The sequence below is a fragment of the Peromyscus leucopus genome, chromosome 5 (genome assembly GCF_004664715.2).
Source record: "Peromyscus leucopus breed LL Stock chromosome 5, UCI_PerLeu_2.1, whole genome shotgun sequence".
Classification (NCBI taxonomy): Eukaryota; Metazoa; Chordata; class Mammalia; order Rodentia; family Cricetidae; genus Peromyscus; species Peromyscus leucopus.
In genome coordinates, this window is record NC_051067.1 from 123464834 (window position 1) to 123485604 (window position 20771).

The window sequence follows — 20771 nt, forward strand, 5'->3', positions numbered from 1 at the left end:
TTGCCGAATTTAGATGACATAACCCGTGTTTGGTTATCTTTCTCCAAGGTAGAAGGGACGTAAGCAGATATCCACTTTTGCAAGATAAAATTAGCACCCCTTTGCTGGAAGACAAATACCACCGGCAGGAAAACCTTGATTAAAGTACAAAGCAGACAGGGGTACCGGGCTGCCCCCCCTGAGCAAACCCCCTATTTATAGTGATAGGAAATAGTATTGGTCTGACATAGGGCAGTGAGCAGAAGCCTCCCACCACAGCCTGAGATACATGGCTTGGTATGGCACATTCTGGAAAGTTCCTCTTGGATTTAGTTCATAAAGGCCCAGTTTGGGGGTTGGGAAGGAAAGGAGAAAGGATGTCATGATGGACATAAAACCAGAGCAACGGGTTCCATGGGTCTGGGCTCCCACATTCCAGAGCTCCCACATTCCAGGGCTGCTGGGAACGGTAGTGCCGTTTGTTGACCGCACAGAAGATCAGTGGAGGAGGCAAGCATGGGCGAGCATGGGCAAATCCCGGGTCTGGAGCTGAACCCCAGAAGGAGTGCCCTGTGGCAATTCCAGCCAGGGAACCAGAGGACCCTGTTCTTCACACACCTGCTTCTCACCTTGACTGCTAGGCTTGAGGACCATGGGCACACCCCCTGGAGCATCTGGTCTGGGAAGATAAAACCGATTTGGACCTCCTTCACTTCCCATCGGAAGCCAGTTGCAGGGTTCCGCTTCCCGCTGTCAACAGTAACTCCCTTCCCACACAACCTGTATTATTTCATTGGGAAATAGCCCACCACATCCATGTTCCTGTCTCCCAAATTAATTCACCTTAAAAATATGTTTTGATGTAACAGAGGAAGGAGAGAGAACTTTCATGCAATTTCTATGTTGAAATTTAATATGGATTTTATTTTGACCTTTTTCTCCTTTTTTGAGGCAGGGTTTTGCCATGTTATCATGGCTGACCTAGAACAGACTATGTAGACCAGGCTGGCCTTGAACTCACAGAGATCCACCTGCCTTTGCATCACCAGGCCTGACTTGATTTTATTTTGAACAACATCTTGCTAAGCCTTGCTTGGCTTTGTTATAGTCTATCTGCAGCAACTTCATGGTGTCTCCTTGCTCAAGACCACTGAGGTCTCAGCACAGGGCAGATCAAGACAAACCTTGCCATGATCATGGCGTCCTCACAATGACATGAAAAATGCACAATACTCCCCCCAGACCATAAGGAAATCCAACAAGGAGTGCAGGGCTCTGGTTACGTTTTATAAAGCAGATTTTATACAGATGTCCATCTGCTTTCCTGGTCCATCTTCCATTCATTTATCTTGTGAGTGGTTTCCAGTTTGTACAGCTCTGGGCTATGTCCCTTCTAACACAGGCTTCTCTGTCTTGCCTTGTAACCTTTTAGAATTGAATTTTCACTTATTTATTGGAAACTGCAGAGCTCATGGATCTTCGAGAGGGTGGTGAGGTCTTCAGCCTGGAGCATTAAGATGAGGCCTGCTACTTGAACATTCCACTCTTGGATAAAAGGGTGCCATTGAGGGGTCCAGACCTAAGCCCCGACTTTACAGCAGTCGAGGCCGAGGTGAGCCACGGACCCCCTGCAAAATTCAGTTGGGTGAGGGCAAATTGGCAACATGTCTTGCGCAGACATCTCTAGCCAATCTGGGCGCTGCCCAGTCCTGATGAAGCTCTGCTGACATCCCCTCCCAAAAGTGCCCACACTCAGAGACCAGGGCCAGCTGAAGAGAGGAGAGGGTTGTTTTAATGTCACTCCTGGTGGATCTACGGCACAGGGGAGGTGAGGACTCTTTTGAGTCTCCCACAAGGCTTCAGGAGTTGCAGGTGATATTACCTGCCATTCCGTTCTCAGGATGCCCTGACCTGCCACCTACATCATGTTTGTGGGCCTGTGGCTCCATACACCTGTGAGGAGGGGCCCTGGGCTGAGGGGATTCTTTGCTCCTGGGCAGGTAGAGGAAGGTCCAAGGAAGGGAAAATGCCCAGAGAGACTTGTGTATGTGCTTGTGCGTGCATGCATGTGTGTGTGTGTGTGTGTGTGTGTGTGTGTGTGATATTTCTATTTTTTAGAGTCTATTTCTTTCTTTCTTTCTTTCTTTTTTTTTTTTTTTTGGTTTTTCGAGACAGGGTTTCTCTGTGTAGCTTTGGTGCCTTTCCTGGATCTCACTCTGTAGACCAGGCTGGCCTCGAACTCACAGAGAGCTGCCTGGCTCTGCCTCCCGAGTGCTGGGATTAAAGGCGTGCGCCACCACCGCCCGGCTAGAGTCTATTTCTAATTAGTTAAAATATGTCTCCCACCTTCTCCACAAACAATTGTCCCTTCATCGCTCTCACGTACAAAGCTGCCTGACCCCCAAAGAAACCACCAGTTGGGAGAAAAGTCTTCACACACCATCTACTTCTCAGAATGTGTTCATGACGTTTCCTTCAGTTCATGGCAATGACCTCAGGGTCATTTCCACCCCACTTTGACCTTTGGGTATTGTCTGGGTGATGGTCCCTTATGTCTCGTGTGGGCTTCTTAATCGGTGTCGTGAGGGGCCGCAAAGGTAGTTCAGTAGGATGGGTGTGGTCAAATGAACACCTGTAACCCCCTCACTGGGTGGGGGGGGGGCGGACAGGAGCGTTGCTGCAGCTTGGTGGCCATGGCTGAACTCCAGCTTCAGTGAAAGACTAAGGTGGAGAGTGAGAGAGGACACGGGGTGAAGGGAGAGAGACACCAGAGAAAGTTGTGCCAGACGGGAAAGGGGTGGCCCATTCTTCCTGAGGGCGTTTGGGAACTGTTTCTCTTATTTTAGTTACACGGGCTTGGCGGCTTTAAATATAAGGACAAGCTGGTGCTGATGAGGGCGAGCTTGGCCACACTGGTGGCTGAGGATTTTATTCAACGGCGAAAGGAAGAAGGTGGAGGAAGAACTAGAACTCGCCATTGATGGACAGGGAAATGGGCCCAGTAGCGCGAAGTAACTTGCCCCGGGTGGCCTGTTAAAGGGACAATGAACAAAATCACAAATGTAAAAATAAGTTTCCTGCGATAGTGGGTCACCCCGACATTGCCCCACCGTGCCACTGACCTTTCGATGGTAGAGTGGCTGTCCCGTCTTTAAAAGCCAGTTCTCACTCTCTGCATCATCACTGTTTCCCTCGTGTCGTCTGGGTAGATAGTAATGCATTTTCTGAGACCAGGAGATGTCCCCCCCAAGGCTTCGCTGTCACCCTATGATGTTTAGGGAAACTGGGATGGAGACAGAGCAAGCAACCGGGTGAGCACTGCCCGCCCGTGGAAGACAGAAGTAGGGTTTGGTTCTGGGGCTTCCAGGCCTCAGCTCTCAAGCCCCCTGCGGCTACTTCCTGGCCTCAGTGTCAGAGCCCTGGCTGGCCGTGAGGAGAGCCCTAGGCCTGCCTGGGAGCTGGCCACAGGATGTGGGCTGTTTATTATTCCTGGGGCTCACTGCTCAGCCTCCATGTGATGCTGGAAGATCATGGGCAGGAGGGCTTTGTAGAAGGTGGAAAAGAGTTCTGTGTCCAAACAGACACGATCGGAGCCAATGGACAGCTAGAGTGGGGTGGCCGAGATCCCCTCAGGTCCCCTGTGGTCATTCTGTGACACCGTGTCAAGATCTGGTTTCCATGATGACTCCGGTGAGGCTTGGGGCTGACTGTGGGGGTGTTGGTAGGCTTCCCCTGGGAAAGGCTGGAGCATGGGGTATGGTGCCCACCCTCAGCTGGCACTTGAGGGCATCTGACACCATCACATTCAGCTAGCCTGGCTGAGGGTATGCCATGCGAGGGTATGCCACGGCACTGGCCTTGCAGCTTGGCTAGTGGGGGCATCCAAGAACACATCCACAGTTCCCAGCTTGATTCCTGAGGCAAGACCTGCGGCCATGACTGCTAGGAGGCAGCAGGCTGTACCCAGGTCACAGTGGCTAGTGTCTGCTGAGCACTTCCAGTGAGTCACATGCTGTTTACTCCCTGTTCATGCACCTTTGATGACAGCTACTATCGGGGACCACTGCCTCTGAGACCTCACAGATGGGCATTCCAGACTCAGTGTGACCCAGTGACTTGCCCGGGCAGCAGAATGTCCTGGCTTTGGCCACAGCTAGCAAACTCCTGTCACCACATCCTGGGGCACAGTCACCTCCCTCCTGCCTTATAGCCTTTGTCAGGATCCATCAGTCTGGTCCTTGCCTCAGTTTCCCTAGCTACAAAATGAGGAGCATGGCAGACCCTGCCCAGCAGGGCTGTTGGTTAAGTAAGCTTCTCTGCGCCCCACAGGCTCGCCTCCCACGGGGCTGTTAGGAACTCCTTGTTTTCCTCCATCTTTTCCGGTGACAAGAATGAACAGTGATATTGACACCAAGATCTGCAGGGTGGGGGACAACTTGCACCTGCACCTAATGGCTTCCTAGTCACCTGAAGAGGATTTGCAACTGGCTTCTGCCACCTTCCTGTCCCTCCCAGAATCAAGGCTATCACTAACAGCACATTCCCAGCATCAAGTTCCACCTGCTGCTCTTCCCCACCACTGACATGGGTGTGGGGGGGTTCTCCTCTATGCTACTGGTGTCTAGGGTATAAAACTGTAGACAGCAGCACGGTCTGGTACCCCTCCCCCGTATTCTAAAGCCAAAAAAAAAAAAAAAAAAAAAAAAAAGACCACTTTTGGTCCAGCCTGGAGCAGGAGGCAAGGGGAGAAGCCTGAGTCAGTTTTCAAAGCCTGTCTGTCTGTCTGTCCTTCCAGTTCAGTTGTGGTCACAGAGCAGGAGCCCGGAGGCTGCTTATTGCTGAGAACAGGGAGCTGTTGACGGCTCCGAGTGAGTTTCACCAGTTCCCCAGCAAACAGGGCTTCCATGTCGTTGTGGGGGAAGTGGGGGCAGCCCCAGGAGCCCAGAGCATGTGAGGGAGGGAGCCACCCCCTACCCCGAGCATTTGTGTAACTCCTGATCATGCTGCCCGCTGGCTAAAGAGACCCAAGGAGCAGAGCTGTGCGTGGCGTGAGACACCCGTGAACCCCTGGACTCGGCTAATTGGGGTGCCCGTCTGTCTCCAGGATGTCCTGCTCTTTGTCTGAGTTGAAGAGATAAGGAGGGAGCTGGGCCGCTCGGAGCAGCCCCTGCTGGACAGGCCTTGTGTGCTGGCTCCAGGTTCCCACTGTGAGCAAGAATTGCTCATCCATTTCCTCAGAAAACTCTGGGGTGCTGAGTCCAGGGAAAGTGTGGGGAGGCAGGAGCACCCCTAAGAGCAGGCTGGAAACACTGGAGTGAGCGTCAGGTCACCGTTCCTTCACTGGGCAAGATTTTATTTTTTACCCCATAAGATACTGACAGGCTTTCCTCTGTGGAGCTAAAACACGCCTTCATCCCCCCAACCAAATTGTTACTAGAAATAAGAGAACCTTCACTTTCCAACAACCAGGGGTTAATGCGGGGTGCGCTTGGAAATTGTAGAAATCAAATCAAACCCACCAATTCCTGTCTGCTCACCACCAGGACTGGGAAAAACAAATAAAAGATGAATAACGAAGCGACCTTTGTTGTCGAAGAACAAATGGCGTGGAAAGAGAGATGCCTGGTGGATTTGCACACTAAAGCAGGAGAGGCACGTTTTCCATATCCACAACCCCCACATGTCTAACAGCCAAACCCAAACCAATATACACCCCTGATCATGGAGTTTTCCCCTTATCCAAATACAAAAAGTATTATATGTTATATTGACTTTAGGGCAAAATCTTTCCCTTATAAGGTGCCTGACATAAATAGCTTTTATTGTGGAACTCTGGACTAGAAAGGACCCCCATAGTTGTTAAAGGTCCCAGCTGCTGTTGTTATCATTGGAGACGTTAAACTGCAGTTCCTAACATCTAATATCAAATTTTAGCACAAATCCTATAAAACGTATCTTGTCAGAAAGTGCCAGAACCCCTAAGCTCTTTTCCGAGGAACAAATTGCAGCTGGCGCTTTGTCCCCGTGGGCCGAGCACCAATTTGCTGTGGCCTCTAGCTGAGGCAGCACATTAATATTCTCTGTTTTCCCCTCGGTTGCAGGTCTTGCTGGGGACCTCCGGGGTCTAGAAGGGCCATGGACCAGGCCACTTGATGGGGTGACCGGCCTGCAGAGCTGAGTCCACGGCCTGGAGATAGGGCCCAGCACTAGGCATTTGAGGAATGAGACTCGCAGGCCCTGGGGATTCTGCCTGCAGTGACAGCGCTAACATTAGCCAGAGCCCTCGACGCCTGGAGAAATGGCATTGCCCACCCTGAGAGAGAGAGGTAACGTTTATTTTTGTATTTTTTTCTCTCTCTCCCATACACGGAGCTTTGGAAGACCACCAAGCGTGGATCATTTTTTTACCCCACAACGATGTACAATTCACATTTGTTAATCAAAAAAAAAAAAAAGCTTGAAGTCGCCTACCTAGACTTTTTTTTTTTCTTAAACAGGAAACAGTTTTCAGATGTTTATATGTTAAGTAAGGCTACTAAATCTGTTTAGCCGTTTACCAGGCCCTGAATCTCTCCACTCACCTCCAATGGCATTGGCATTTAGGTTTTTTTTTTTTTTTTTTTTTTTTTTTTTTTTTTTTTTTTTTTTTTTTTTTTTTTTAATCCTTGTAATTTACAATTAAAAAAAAAATCTTTCCATAGTCACCTGCTTGGCTGGGGCTGGGCAGCTCCAGCAGAGGTTAACTAAATGGAGCTGCAGAGTGCCGTGGGCTTGTTTTCAGGCCACGCAGCATCATGCTGATCCTCTCCACGGTCATTAAAAACAGCGGCGGCCACACCACACGTAGTTTTCGTCAGTCTGTGATCACCCATTGCCATCCGCCTGGGCGTCCCCTCTGCATTAAGGCAGACATGCAGGTGTGTGGGCGCCGCAAAGAGATGGTCTTTCCTTAAAAGAGTTTCCACCGCGTCGGAGCAGCCGCCACAGGAGGCAGAGCACAGCAGAGCCGGGCAGCCACCGTCCCGAACCAGCTGCTGCCAGCCGCCGACGTTTGTGAATACAAGTTTTTGTTTTATTGCTGGATATCCCCCACTTGCCCCAGGGCTAGCAATTTTCAACAATCACGCTAGTTCCCGTGCCTACGACGGCAAATCAATTTTTTTTTTAAATGTTGGAGAGGGATGTATATTTAGAGCCCAGGGAGAGAGGAACACATGCAGGGAGAGGCTAAAATCCTTTTCTAAAGGAAATTTGTTAGCATTCAAATCTTTGGCTTAAAAGACTTAAATTATGCCATTTGCCACGGCCGCATCGAATGGCCCCTGCACTCTAACTCACTGCAATCAACCACATGCTTTCTGTCTGCGGATCTTTTGCGGGGGGAGGCAAAAGATAGCTCTTTCATTTCATTAAGGGTAGAAAAAAGGGAAAGAACCCAGCTAAGACTAAATGAGCTCCTCACATCAGCCGAACACCACTGAGATCCGTAGGAAAGTTATTTCCAAAAATGAGAACAGAAGCAAAGACTCATCCTCCACTCCTGTGGGTACCCACACATCCACAAGCAGTTCCTGAGTGTCAGCGATATCTGAAGGAAAGACAGGACAGTGCAAAAAGAGACATAGAAGAAATATCCAAATTCCTTTAAACGTTGGTGAGTTCAGAATGACAAAACAAAAATTGAAGTATGTTTTTGGAACCAAACTAAAAAGGCCACACTTAAATCCCAGAGTCTGTTTTTGAGGCTTGCTTGGGTTGTCATGGCCAAAGTCAGGAAACTATGCTAAATAATCTCCCAGTCACCTGCAGGCAAAGCCAGCAAAGGAGACAGGATTCAGTTCTCCAGAGGGGATCCTAAAAGCAGAATGCCAACCAGGCTCCCCTGGGGAGCTGGGGAGCAAGCCCACTTTCCCCAGATGCCTTATTCAAACTGCTTGGCAGCACTGGGTGGGAAGCCCTGGGAAGTCAAGGATGCCATTCTGTTCCGTGAAGCTACGAAGAAGGTGATGATTGGAAATTAAGGGGTGAAACCAGCCTGGGATGGCTTGAGAGATTTCCCCCGTGGGGCCAGTGCAGCCATGCTGGGCCAAAGTGGCTGTTAGCCCCCCCACCCCCCACCCCGTACTAAAGTCACAGGGGAAGAACCTGCTCTGGACCAGCACATTTTTATTTTTAAATGTCTTTTGGACTCACCGACTGTTAAGGTCTGTCCGATTGCAGAGATGTTTCCCAAGCCAACACCTGGGCGCCGTAAATCACCTCACGGTAAACACGTCAGGTCAGGACATGGGCTCAGGCGGTGGGGTGGCACCCTCCAGTCGTAGCTGCTGCTTTCACCAGAACACCCCCTCCCTGTGGGAGCAGAGCCCCTGTGCAGAAGTTGCCGAGATAAGGTCAGAGTCCCCCGACTCTCCCTCATCGCCCAGGCGGCTCACCCGGCGCTGGACCAGGGAGGGCTGTCAGTTCATCCGGAGTCTGTGGGGTTAAGGATGGCTTTATGACCCCTCAAAGGGGAAGCCTGCTATTTGTGAAGGCAGCATGAAGAGATAAAACGCAAGGTTTGTTTTTTAATACTGCATTAGTTAAGTTAACACACAGCATATTTAACACCAGTAACCAAAAAAAAAAAAAAATCTAGTCTAAAACAAAACTAGTGAACTGTCCCCAAAGTTGGCAAATCAAAGTGAGTTTTCTTTTCTTTCTTTCATTATTTTTTAAACATAGTAACATAGTAGACTGAAATTTAAAATAAAATCTCATTCCTCTTTCCTTCTTAGAACCTTAACTGGTAACGAATGGGCATCCACAGATGTTTCGAAAGTTGTCACAAAAATATCCCAATGGTGGATTGACAGCAGGGTGTATTCCCTGCCCAAATCACCTCTTTATTATGAATTCCTTCACATTTTGATATTCTATTTTTAAAAATCTCACTCTGATTATCTGGCTATAGTAGTCTTCTAAATGATATCTTCTGTCTTCAGTCGGTAGATGTGAGGACTGCCACATAAACATCATAAAACCCTCGGGAAGCTGTTGCTCATAGCCGGCCGGCCGGGTTCCCTTTCCACAGAGCCCAGAGCCGCCCTGCCTCGGGACTCACCCAGCTCCAAAGAAAAATAACCCAGAGAAATTAGTCCTCGGCTGGAAATGAAGCAGGGATCAAATGATTGCTGATGGGAGCAAATATTTAAATCGCATGAGTCAAATGGGACATTATTAAATAAAGGGTGTTTAGAATGTCTCAAGCAGCAAGCTCACTGGAAGAATATTTTAAACCTGATATTAAGGATCTGGCCGCCTGCGTGTCTCAAGCTTTGTCCGGGTGCAGGGAAATTTGCTCTTGACCGTGGTCAAAAGTACACCCTGCTCCCCCTCAGGAGCATTTTCCTCTGTGTCTGAAACAAAGACAGAAAGGATTCTAGGTAGCTACTGAAACTGCTAACGTGACATAATAAATGGAAGGCAAGTGACCCGTGTTTTCTGGCTTATTCTTAAGACACAGTGCAGCGTGGCTGAGGCAGGGACGCGGGGGACAAGCAGGGGCCGAGGACTCTGCGTGTGGGGATGATGTCTTCCCATCTTGGAGCAGGGAAAGTAAGGGACCCCAGTTGTCATCAGACCTAAGCCGGTTCCTAATGGATACCTCCATATTTACGTTTTAAGTTTTATTTTCGAGATCTCAGATGGGAGTGCTCAAAACAGGAAAGTCGTTTGGGATCCAAAGTGCTGCTCCTTTGTCACATCTGTGAACTTGCTGGATACGTGTGGTTCCCTGGAGACGTTTCTATGCTTGCGGGGCCAGCGTGGAGCTAGGGTCTGGGGTCTTCGCCGAGGCTGGGAAGGTCGGAGCCCATCACTCTGATGCTGGCCACTTTCCCACGCCATGTTTTCTCTCTCTGTAAGTTCAGGGAGATTGCTAGTGTGTCCCCATAGTGAGCGCCTGTCCCTGGGTCCCTCTCCTACACATCAGAATCTTCTGACTGACTATAGGGCCAGCTGAGGGCCGCTCTTTGGACCTTCACCGCAAAGTGGAGGGCGCACCCACACTGTAGAGGAGGCTGCCATGTAGGAGAAAGTTACAATGGCTTCCTTCATTCTTTTTTAATTTTTTTTTTTTTTGGTTTTTTCGAGACAGGGTTTCTTTGTGTAGCTTTGCGCCTTTCCTGGAACTCACTTGGTAGACCAGGCTGGCCTCGAACTCACAGAGATCCGCCTGCCTCTGCCTCCCGAGTGCTGGGATTAAAGGCGTGCGCCACCACGCCCGGCTCATTCTTTTTTAATTTTATTTATTTATTTATTTTTGGAGCTGAGGACCGAGCCCAGGGCCTTGTGCTTGCTAGGCAAGCGCTCTACCACTGAGCTAAATCCCCAACCCCGGCTTCCTTCATTCTTAAAAAATGTTTTTAAAATTACGTGTGTAATTACGTGTGTGTGTGTGTGTGTGTGTGTGTGTGTGTGTGTGTGTGTGTGGTGTGTCCGTGCACATGTGTCATGGCTCTGGTGTGGAAGTCAGAAGACAGTCTGTGGAGGTCAGTTTTCTCTTTCCACCATGGGTTCTAGGATCAGGCTTGGCACCAAGTACCCGTATCTGCTGAGCCATCTGGCCAGTCCACGGTCTCGTTTCATTCTTTAAAAATGCCCTTGGAATACAAGGTGCTTCAAAAACAAAGGTGACACTTTTGTTCATCTCTTTATGATTCTTGTCGAATGACAGCCACAGCCAGCAGGACGCACAGGCCCCACAGAGCCAAGCTGACAGATTTCCTAGGAAAATGTTACCCAAGCTCCCTTCCCAGTAATGGCCGGATCACCCTGCAAAATCCCTGCCTGGGAACCTGTAACCCTCTCCCAACACAGATAAGACTGTGTTGGGTTCACTTTTCTGACTCAGGGAGACCCAGCATGATCCCTTCCTGTTAAGACACTGAGGTTGTCCGTTAAGCCCCAGCTGACAGTGTCTCAAATACCTGGCTGAAAGTGGTGGGGTGGCGGGGGACTCTGGAGCGCCCTCTAGGGGCCAGGTGTATTTCAGGACCACTGGAGGATCACCTGTCACCTGGCAGGGCATCTTAGCCTGCTTTTGATAGCCTGATGACAGACACCCCTAACCGCTCACACTTTGAGCAGAACACCAGGGACATCAGCTCCAACCGCAATTCCAACATAGGGAAAAGCCCCCGGCTCAAAGCGGGGTCCTGGCTCCTCATCTTACTCTCGGGCTAGCATTCCTTCTGGGTTTCACGTGAAGGTCCTTGCCAGGCAGGAGGGACAGCGCCAGGGTGGGCAGCACGCCTGTCCCCCCCACCCTCCTTCCTTGCTTTAGAAGGCCAGAGCCACTGCAATCAATCAATGCACAGGAGCCTGGCTTTCCTTCTGCAGGGGATGGCAGCAATCTTACACCTCAGGGCATCAAAGCCTGGCGGGCTGGGTCTGCAGGCGGCCTGGGACCCGAGGAGACCGGGAGAGAGAAGGAGGCGACAGGTCTCTGAGAGAGGGAGGTGGGGGAGATAGCTGTGGGGATGGGGGGTGGGTTGGGAAACTGAGGAGAGGCCAGCAGGGCTAGATGAGCAGATGAAGGGCTGGGTGGGGGGTGGGGTCAAGGGAGCCCTGCTTTCCAGAGAGTACTGAGGAGAAGAAAGGGTGGGAGAGGGCTTCCAGGAAGATGGGACTCTGTGATCTCCACCCCAGCACCATTTGGCATCTCACCTCCCCGGGAGCCTGCTCTGCTTCAGCTGCCTCTGCAGAGCCCCGCCCCTGCTGGGCCGCTCATCCTTGTCATCCCCACACGGTGGACAACTTTCACAGTGGAGGGTCTGCCTGTGGTCTGTGCTCAGGGAAGTCCGAAGACCTTGGCAGCCTCCACGCCCCCCCCCCCCCCAGCTCCCAGATGTGGCCGGGAGTGTGTGGAGACACAGCCTGGAGCTTAAGGCCTCACCTCTTCACTGCCTGCTTCAGCCTGCTCGCTCTAAAGGTGCCTGTCTGGCCTGGGCTTGTCTTGACCTAGCGGCACAGCAGGTGACCAGAATGTTCTAGGCATGGGGCACAGAGTAGTCTGCATTTGACCCTTGGGAAAGTAGGATGGACCTCCCAGGGAGGGGTGTCTGTCCAAGGTGACTGCTCTGCTCTACCACTCTCAGTGGTCATGGCAGAGGGGACCCTCTATGGCCCTCCCCAACACGGAGGCTTTACTGTCCAAAACTCCTTGTGACCAAGATGAGCCCGCTCCGTACCTTTCCTGTAACTCACCACTTCAGCAGCATGCAGCAGCTGGTGAATGGGGCTGTGCTGGAGTGTCACAGTTTTGAGTATTTCCCCGTGGCCAGACATTATTTTGTGCCCATTTTACAGATGGAGTTAGTGAGGCCCAGGTGACCCCTGTGCCAAGACATACAGCTAGAAAGCCCCAGAACCCCATCTTCAGCTTATGGGGCTCCTGTGCTCTGCAGGAGCCGGCGGAGAGTATGGTGCAGGGTGGACATGGTTTCTTGGGTGGGGTGGCCAGAGCTGCAGGTCATTACTTCATTTTTTGGAGCCTTTTTCCTTCCTGGGCCCCAAGTCCCCACTACCACCAGCTGGCTCACACCACAGTCACCTAACCGTGTGACTGTCCTTCCCTCTGCACTCCAGGCTCTGTACTGACGCCCCCTCTTTTCCTGATGGACTGGGATCTGTGTTCTCAGAGAGATGAGAAGGAATAATCTGGAGATGCCAAGTCAGCCCTTGCTAGGACAAAGCTTGAGGCTTGAGGCAAGGAGAGGCTGAGCAGGTATGGGGAGGAGTTGAGTTCTACACCTCCGATCCTGGAAAGCACAAAGGCTTCTCCCAGAGTGGCAGGAAGCTGTACAAGGGACCCTGTAGTCCCAGAATGGCAGAAGGACAGATGCCTCTGTTTTGCCTCAGTGGGGGTGGACTCAAGAGCCAGGGTCTGAATGTGGCTCCACACCTGCCTCACGGCTCAGGGAGGGTGGTCTGTAGGAGACCTCGACACCCTCTATGTCCCTCAGACTCCTTCGGTGTCCCCTTGGAAGGGCGACCAAGAGGATGAAGTGACTTACTGCTGGCGGCCCAGCCCACAGCCTTCTAGAACTTTCCGCAGTTGTAAGAACAACAAACGAAGAGTTAAATAGCAGAAGTGTGACATCGTCAAGCTTCAGACACAACGCCGAGGCTCTAGCGGTAGCTTCACTCGCTGGTGGTCAGTCTGGTGGTCGGTTCCCTGTAGAGCTGTGTGGTGAACCCCGGGTGGTGTGACTCAGCACTGACCATTAGGCTCCCTGCCGCTCAGTAAGATGGAGTTATTATTACTACTATATATTCTTACTTCGGCTTCTGCAAAATATAGTTTTGCTTTTTCTAAAATGATTATGAGATCATTATCAATCTGCATGCAGCTTTGAGAAATAACACAGGGAAATCCTCTGACATAATTTGCCCTGGTGACATCTCTCATAGCTACAACACCAAGTCCTCGCCAGGCTGCTGACAGCATCCACCCGTTTCATCCCGAGAATGCTTGCTGCTGCTGCTGCTGCTGCTGCTGCTGCTGCCCTGCACTTCATACAGCCGCACCCGATACAGTTGGACCCTCGAGAGCATGCTCTGTGAGGTTGCAACTTTGTCCGCTGGGCTCATGTACCCACGATGCCCAATGCAGGAGCTTTCAGTGGGCTCTATTTACCTACATTTTATGTATTCACTCTTGCCATAGGGAGGCTTTCCCAGGGTACCACACGCGCTAGGCAAGTGCTCTGTCCCCAAGCCCTGCTCAACATTTCTAAACGGAGGAAGGAGGGTGTTTTCTTACAGAGCTGCATAACCTTTCTGGGCCATTTATTTAGGAATCTATACCATGTGCTTGGCATTCCCCCGCGTGCAGGGTGGGGCTGTGGGTGGAGCTCAGGCCTAGTGTCCCTGGGAAGTTACACTGTCAGCCCCAGGTACCCCGGGAAGCCAGCGCTGTGCCCGGACTCTGCCCTGCTTTCTGAGCCTCTGTGGTTTCTCTGGCCCCTTGGTGGCCTGTGATCTTTCAACAGTTAAGAGCCTCTCCTAATAAGAGATTTGAGAGCAATTTGCATGGCTTGGCGAGGCCAGGTTTCTGGAGTGGGGAACACTACCGAGCACCAAGCGTAAAGCCGCCGCTAATTCTGCTGACGTGAAATAACAAACAGCTTCGCACCCTCCTTTGTTCTGCGGACTAATGAAAACCATGGCAGCCTCAGCCCAGGAAGCTGGGGACTCAGGGGGGCGCAAGGAGAGTGCTCTGCAGGGCCGCCTCTGCCGCTGGACTCCGTGGGGAACTGCCCGTGACTTCCCTGTGGCCTGGTGGCTTCTCTTCTACCCTTCTTAAATGAAAGACAAATGCCCTTTCGGAGTGACTGTGTCTCGGCCCCTCTGTGTCCCTGGAGGCCAAGGCCACCAGGCAGCCCTGTCATTAGAATTCAGTAACGCTGGAATGGGCGTTGGACTCAGTTTATAGAGCCACTCCTCTGGACATTCACAAAGCCCTGGGTCGATCCACCGTGTAAACTGGGCCTGGTGGTGTACTCCGCTAATCCCAGGTGGAGGCAGGAGGGCCAAATGTCCTGGTCAGCCTCAGCTACACAGTGAAGTTAAGGTCAGCTTTGGCTACACTAGACTTTGTCTCAAAAAACAAAACAAAACAAAAAACAACCCAACACCATCAATAACAACAACAAAAAACTAGACAAAAAAAACCCAATAACTGTTTTGTTTTCATTTTCATTGAATACATAGTTATGTTGTTGTTTGATTCTTTCTTACTTGCAAGACCATAGCAAGGTTTTTAAATATTGATTTAAAATCAAAGTGAACTGATTTAACCAAGAAAACGAGGCGGTTCAGTGACTAAGAAAGCACTTGTTTTTGCAGAGGACCAGGGTTTGATTTCCAGTATCCACATGGTTCACAGCCATCCCTGACTCCAGTTCCACGGCATCTGATGGATGCCCTCTTCTGACCTCCCTGGGCACCCAGCATGCATGTGGTACACACACATACATACACACAAACTCTCACACATAAAATAAAACAAATACATCTAATAAGTATTTTCTAAGAATGAAGATGAGCAAGCAGGGATGGCAAAAACCTTGACAGTTTTGATGGACCTGGGATGATAGGGTCTCAGGAATGCTGATCAGGAAGTGCCTCACTTGGAGAAACTGAGGCACAGAGAAAGTGCGAGGGCCATGCTGCCTAGAGATGGACAGTAAGCCGGTGTTAGAGTTACACAAGGTGGTCCTGGCAGGGCCGCAGCCAGCCAGGTCAGGCAGAAATTGAACTCAGAGCCCTGGGCTGATCCTTCTCCCGAAGATGGGAGGCAAACCCTCTCCAATTCCATAGTGCATAAACTACTCCCCCTCCGTCCAGCTTAGGAAAGGACAGAGCAACCCAGAGCTTCATTATCAAGAAGGATTTGGGTGGTGGTGAGGTGGTTCAGTGGGTAGAACACTTACTGTGAAGACTGATAAGGCAAGTTTGGTCCCTGGGACCCACCTAAAGGTGGACGGAGAGAACTGATTCCACAGAGTTATAGCAACTTGTGTCACACCCTCCTAATAATAATTAACAAGGAAATATTTTTGCCTTAGAATGATTTTCTGTTTTTTTTTGTTTTGTTTTGTTTTGAGATGCTCTTGTAATATATTCCAGGCTATCTGTGAACTCACTATATAGCTCTGATTGGCCTCAAACTCAGGGCAATCCTCCTGCTTCAACCTCTAAGCCTTATGCGACAGGCATGTCTTTTCTCACAAACTGTTTTCATTTTTGGAACCATTGTTTGAAAATACATTTTTTTTTCAACTGAAAAGCCAATCCTGTGGTGGAAATAAAGAAGGCAAAGTCCAGAGAGGGCAGGAGACTCTGCCCTGGGCCAAGCTGTGGCACGAGGCTCCGGGGGAATGTATTTTTGTGTCTGCTAGGTAGACTATCCCATGTGGCCACACACTTAGACTGTATCGACCTTAATAATATGGTCTCCCGCTAGATCCTTACACACACATCTGTGTAGACCTGCCTGTCTGCTTCCCTCCATAAATCCTAGCTGGAGCAGCCTCAGATCACAGGGAGTGGACCCTTTGGGAGCTCCTGGCACACACCACCAAACCATGCCTCGGAGAGGCTGTAAATTTGGTAGTGTGTCTATGAGCAAAACCTGAAAACACTCATTCCTCTGTGACTTCACCAACACTGGGCATTATGACTTTTAACCATTTATTTTTTTGGCCAGTTGAAGGACCAGGGAATTCTGTTCACCAGTTTGTTTGGAAATAACTAACCTCATGTCTGAGTACCTTCATCTTGCCCTGGGTACCCCAAAGCAGTGCTCACTACATTAATGAGAAATGGGTGCTCATCCAGTGAGGGGTCCAACAGTTCCCTTTGCAGTGCTTAGGGCTTGAGGTTGGACTTCATCTCTGTCACCTCCTCTTGCACCCATTGGAGAGGCCTGGTGGGGATCAGGGGCTGGGAAGGAGGCCTTCAGGGACGGCTGGAAGAAGGCTTGCAAATCCCTGGGTGGGTCGCAAGCAGCTTGACCTAAGCCGAGCTCTGGGACCTGGGGAATGGCTCCTCTGCTTTGTGGCCATGAGCTAACCAGTGTTGGGAGCCTATTAATCAAAAGGACCGGAGCCCGGTCATAGAGGATGTGGAGAGCCGGACACCAGGCAACAGGGGGTTGTCAGTGGTCGGAGCTGCACCCTTGCATCCTTGCATTGCCTAGGAAATGCAACCAGAGCTCTTTGTTCAGGGGACCTGGTGTCTACTTCCTGCTGGCGGGAGCTTAGTAGTGAATAGTTTTTTAACTGGTGAGAAATATAAGCACACCGTCAGAATGACCATCTTTAAGGGCATAGAACAATGACATTCCGTGTCCTGAGCGTCCATAACCTTGGCCACTATTCCTAGAACTTTTTCAGCACCCAAAGGATGCCTGGGATCCAACAGCTACCATTTCTCATCCTCCCACCCTCTGCTCGGCCCTGAAAACCACTGAACTGTCTGTGTTCTGTGGATTTGTCTGCTCTGGACATCTTACGTAAATGGAATTATTCAATATGTGGTTTTTCTGCATCTGGCTTCCCTCACTGCCCACAGCCTTTACAGGTTCATTTGGGTGACAGTCCGCTTCTCCTTCTTCCTGCTCCGTGTAACAGACAGACCACATGCTGTCTGTCCACTGTGGATGGGCAGCTTCGGCTGTTGTGGGGGGGTGCAACACCTGGGACAATTGTGCACACAGCTTTGCTGAATTCTGCCTGCGGCTCAGAGATCTGGTGAGATGCTGGACCCCAAGTTTGCTCTGTGTCTTTAGTAGGGGACAGGTAGCCTGGTTCCCAGCAACTGCCATTCCCCACTCCCACTGGAGAGGAGGAGGGGCCCAAATCATCAGCTTAGGCTTGCAGGAGAACACACCCTGCTTCTGGGTCCATGTGACAATCATGAGGGATGATCAGCAGGGTCTCCAGAGAAGCTGTATAGTCACCATCCCCAAGAGATGGCAGTTCCTCAGGTTCAGATGCCACCACCGTTCCCAGGGAGGCCCTCTACCTCTCCCAGTTTCAGCTTCCTGTCTTGAAAGTGAGGCTGCTGAGTCCCAGTGGAAGGACTTTAGTACGTGGCGGGCACTCGTGGAAGAACACCTTTGAGGCCCTTCCAGGAACCTGCGTGGGAACCTGTGTGGGATGCTGCCGAGGCTCTGCTTTGGGGCTCTTGGTGCTGTGGTGAAGCTGTAGCATGCTGTTGACCCTGAATTGAATTAAGGGAGCAAGAGTAAGGCGTTCTGGGTCCTTGAAGAAATGCCCAAAGTGGGGCATTGGAAGCAAGCTGGCCTGAAGCACCTCCCTGGAGGGCAAAGCGCATCTGGACCGCCCCACCCGCATCCCAGGCTGTCCAGGAGGGAGTGGCTGTGGCCACCTCATCGGGGACAGGCAGGCTGTATATACAACCTTTCAAGGGCTAAATAAACGTCGTAATTTACTGAGAAAAGGCCTTTCAGGGCCACCTCTGGCTCTGAGGTCTCAGGACTTATGGGACAAAGCCAGCATCCATCTTCCTATGTGACATGTTCCTGTCAACAGTCACCCTAATGGGAACAGAGCTGGCCAGAGCAGCATGGTAGCCCCTCCCTGGACCCTGCCCTTCTTGGGCAGCAGAGAGAGGAGCCTGGGGGGGGGGGTCGCTGAAAGTCAGTGAGGGCTTCAGGGTGGAGTCTCAGAAAAATCAGGGCTAGAGGAGGGGATATAGGGAAGACTGAGGGCAGGAAGAGGGCTGTGGACGGTGGGGGAAGCTCCCCCCCTTCCCAGCTGTCCTGCCAGCTCCCTGGGGCTTATGGGATCAGAGCCAGATGGCCCCTGGAGTCCAGGCTCCTGGAGGACTCCAGAGCTGTCACACTTCAAAGCCTGGCAGCCTGGGCTGGAATGCAGGGAGCCTGGGTGGGGAGTCCAGGCAGATGGCTCTGAGGACGACAACCACAAGGCACTGCTGGCCCAGCCAGAGGTCTGGTCCTGGCTGCCTGGTTCCCAGCGAGCTGCGAGCTGCGGCAGTGGGTGCTGTCTGTCTGCTTCCTAGCAGTTCACTCAGAGAGAGTGAGAGAAGGCGGCAGCTTCCCAGGCTGCTGGGAGATCAAAGAGGACAAGGAGGACAAGTGTCTCAGCTCCGCAGAAGGTGTGACCTATCCTATGGACATGGCGGGGCTGCCCCATAGAAGCACAAAGTCAAGATGTGCATGTCACTTAAAACCATCTAACCACCGTGTTTTAAAAAGAAACAAAAAGAGCTGAGTTGGGCCAGCGGGGTGGCTCAGTGGGTCAAGGTGCATGCCGACAAACCTGTGGCCCTGAGTTCTAGTCCCAGAACCCACGCAGTGGAAGGAGAGAAACAGCTCCATTTCCACTGCCCCATGGCTCTCACAAGGGCGCCACGTACACAGAAATCAATCCATCCATCAACCAGCTGACCAGTGTGAAAACGTGTAAGGCTCTTCCAGTCCCTGACGTCAGCAGGAAGCCCAACGGGCAAACATCAAGTAAATGGCCTCAGAAACTGCCCTCCGAGCATGTATTCGCCGAAGGGCACTGTGCAGGGCCTCACCCATGGCGGTGCGTGGTCTCAGGACCAGGCAGGCAAGGAGGTAAATGTGAGGGGACAGAGGAACCGCCACAGATCTCAGCAGCTGTGGCTCCTGCTTAGGAGGCAAGCCAAGGACACCCCAGCTGGATCCTGATGACTGTGTCTTGAGATGGTTAAAAAGCCACTTCGTGAATAACCATTCCTGAAGCTGCAGAAACCGTGTTCCCACGGTGTCAGAACTGGGGCCCTGGCACTTTCCCACTTACCACATGTAGGGGCTAACAAGGCAGCCGCATCCTCAGAAGACCTTCATTGTGGTTCTGACCCCGGTGGGCTTCCTTAGGGGATCATGGGAAGAAATGTCCTCCAGTGGAAATCCCATCATCCACCATGATATGAGAGAGAGAGAGAGAGAGAGAGAGAGAGAGAGAGAGAGAGAGAGAGAGAGCGCATCACCTCATGAATATGCCAGACACCTCATAAATATTTATCGAATTTCACAATGCAGGACACACTGGTCAGCCTGCTCCAATCTCTCTTTGCTTTGCTGCCTAAGTTTTTGCTTAAGGTGTTCCCATCTCTGTCTCTCTCCGCTGAATCTCTTCTTTAAGAAGACAGTGGTCAACTGGGTGGCGACGGCGGCGGCGGCAGTGGTGGCACATGCCTTTAATCCCAGCACTCGGGAGGAGGCAGAGGCAGGTGGATCTCTAATTTTGAGGCCAGCCTGGTCTACAGAGTGAGTTCCAGAACAGCCAAGGCTATACAGAGAACCCCTGTCTTGAAAAACAGAAAAAGAAGGAGAAGGAGGAGGAGGAGGAAGAAGAAGAGGAGGAGGAGGAGGAAGAGGAAGAGACGAGGACAGTGATGTGTTACTATCTAGTAATAGAGCAGGTAACGCTGACAGGCCCATTGTGTTCAGGTGTGTTGAAGAATACCATCCATCTTCCCAGCTGCCCTGCCCCCTCCTGACACGTGCAAACCCAAGGCACAGGGCATGCGGAAGTGGCACAGGACGGCGGGGATTGTTCCTCAAGGGCTGATATCTGGGCCCCATCGGTCATTCAGATTCCACGTCTGGGTGGCACTGGATTATCTTGTGTTTTCGTTTCTTTCTGTGTCAACTCAGGGGATCTTGGAAGCAGCCAGGGTGGAAAGCTGAGTCCCAACCCTTTGCCTCTTGGACATGAGCCCCCGCCCCCCCCGCCAGCTGCACCGGGTTCCCTGGGAGCCCCAAATCTACAGGGCCAAGCTGCTTTGGGACAGGTGTACCAGAGACCTCTGTGTGTGTCAGCTTGAAGACTGGCCGACCCACACAGCTGAGCCTGGACACAGAGAAGTCCCAGCAGGTCAGCTAGCAAGCTTAAAGCTCGGAGACCAAGAATGCCATAGTCGGATCTTGGTGACTGTGTCTCAGGTCAGAGGGTCCTGAGAAGGGCACCAGTGTGTGGAGAGAGGGGTGCGGGAAGCTCACTTCCACCATCCTATCTGGACACCCGAGTGCTCCTGCATGTGTCTGGGTCACCGTGGGATTCTGGCTTTCGTGGGCTGAGTCTGCACTCTGGGACCTTGGGGTGTGTTCGGATTCCAGCCTTACCACCTGCCGGCTGTGTAATCTTGGATAAGTCTCTTGATGGGTTTCTGCGTAGCCTCAGTTTGCTCATCCATGAAGTGGGCTAATGGCACCTGTGTTAGTTAAG

General features: G+C 51.4%; 1 long non-coding RNA gene across 1 annotated transcript; it reads left to right on the plus strand.

Annotated features, from left to right (window-relative positions):
• The first annotated feature begins 3477 nt into the window (after positions 1 to 3477).
• LOC119087970 lies at positions 3478 to 9424 on the plus strand. Its single transcript, XR_005091517.1, has 3 exons — positions 3478 to 3669; positions 6081 to 6305; positions 8964 to 9424. It is a non-coding gene; the product is annotated as an uncharacterized LOC119087970 (long non-coding RNA).
• The last annotated feature ends 11347 nt before the right edge of the window (positions 9425 to 20771 follow it).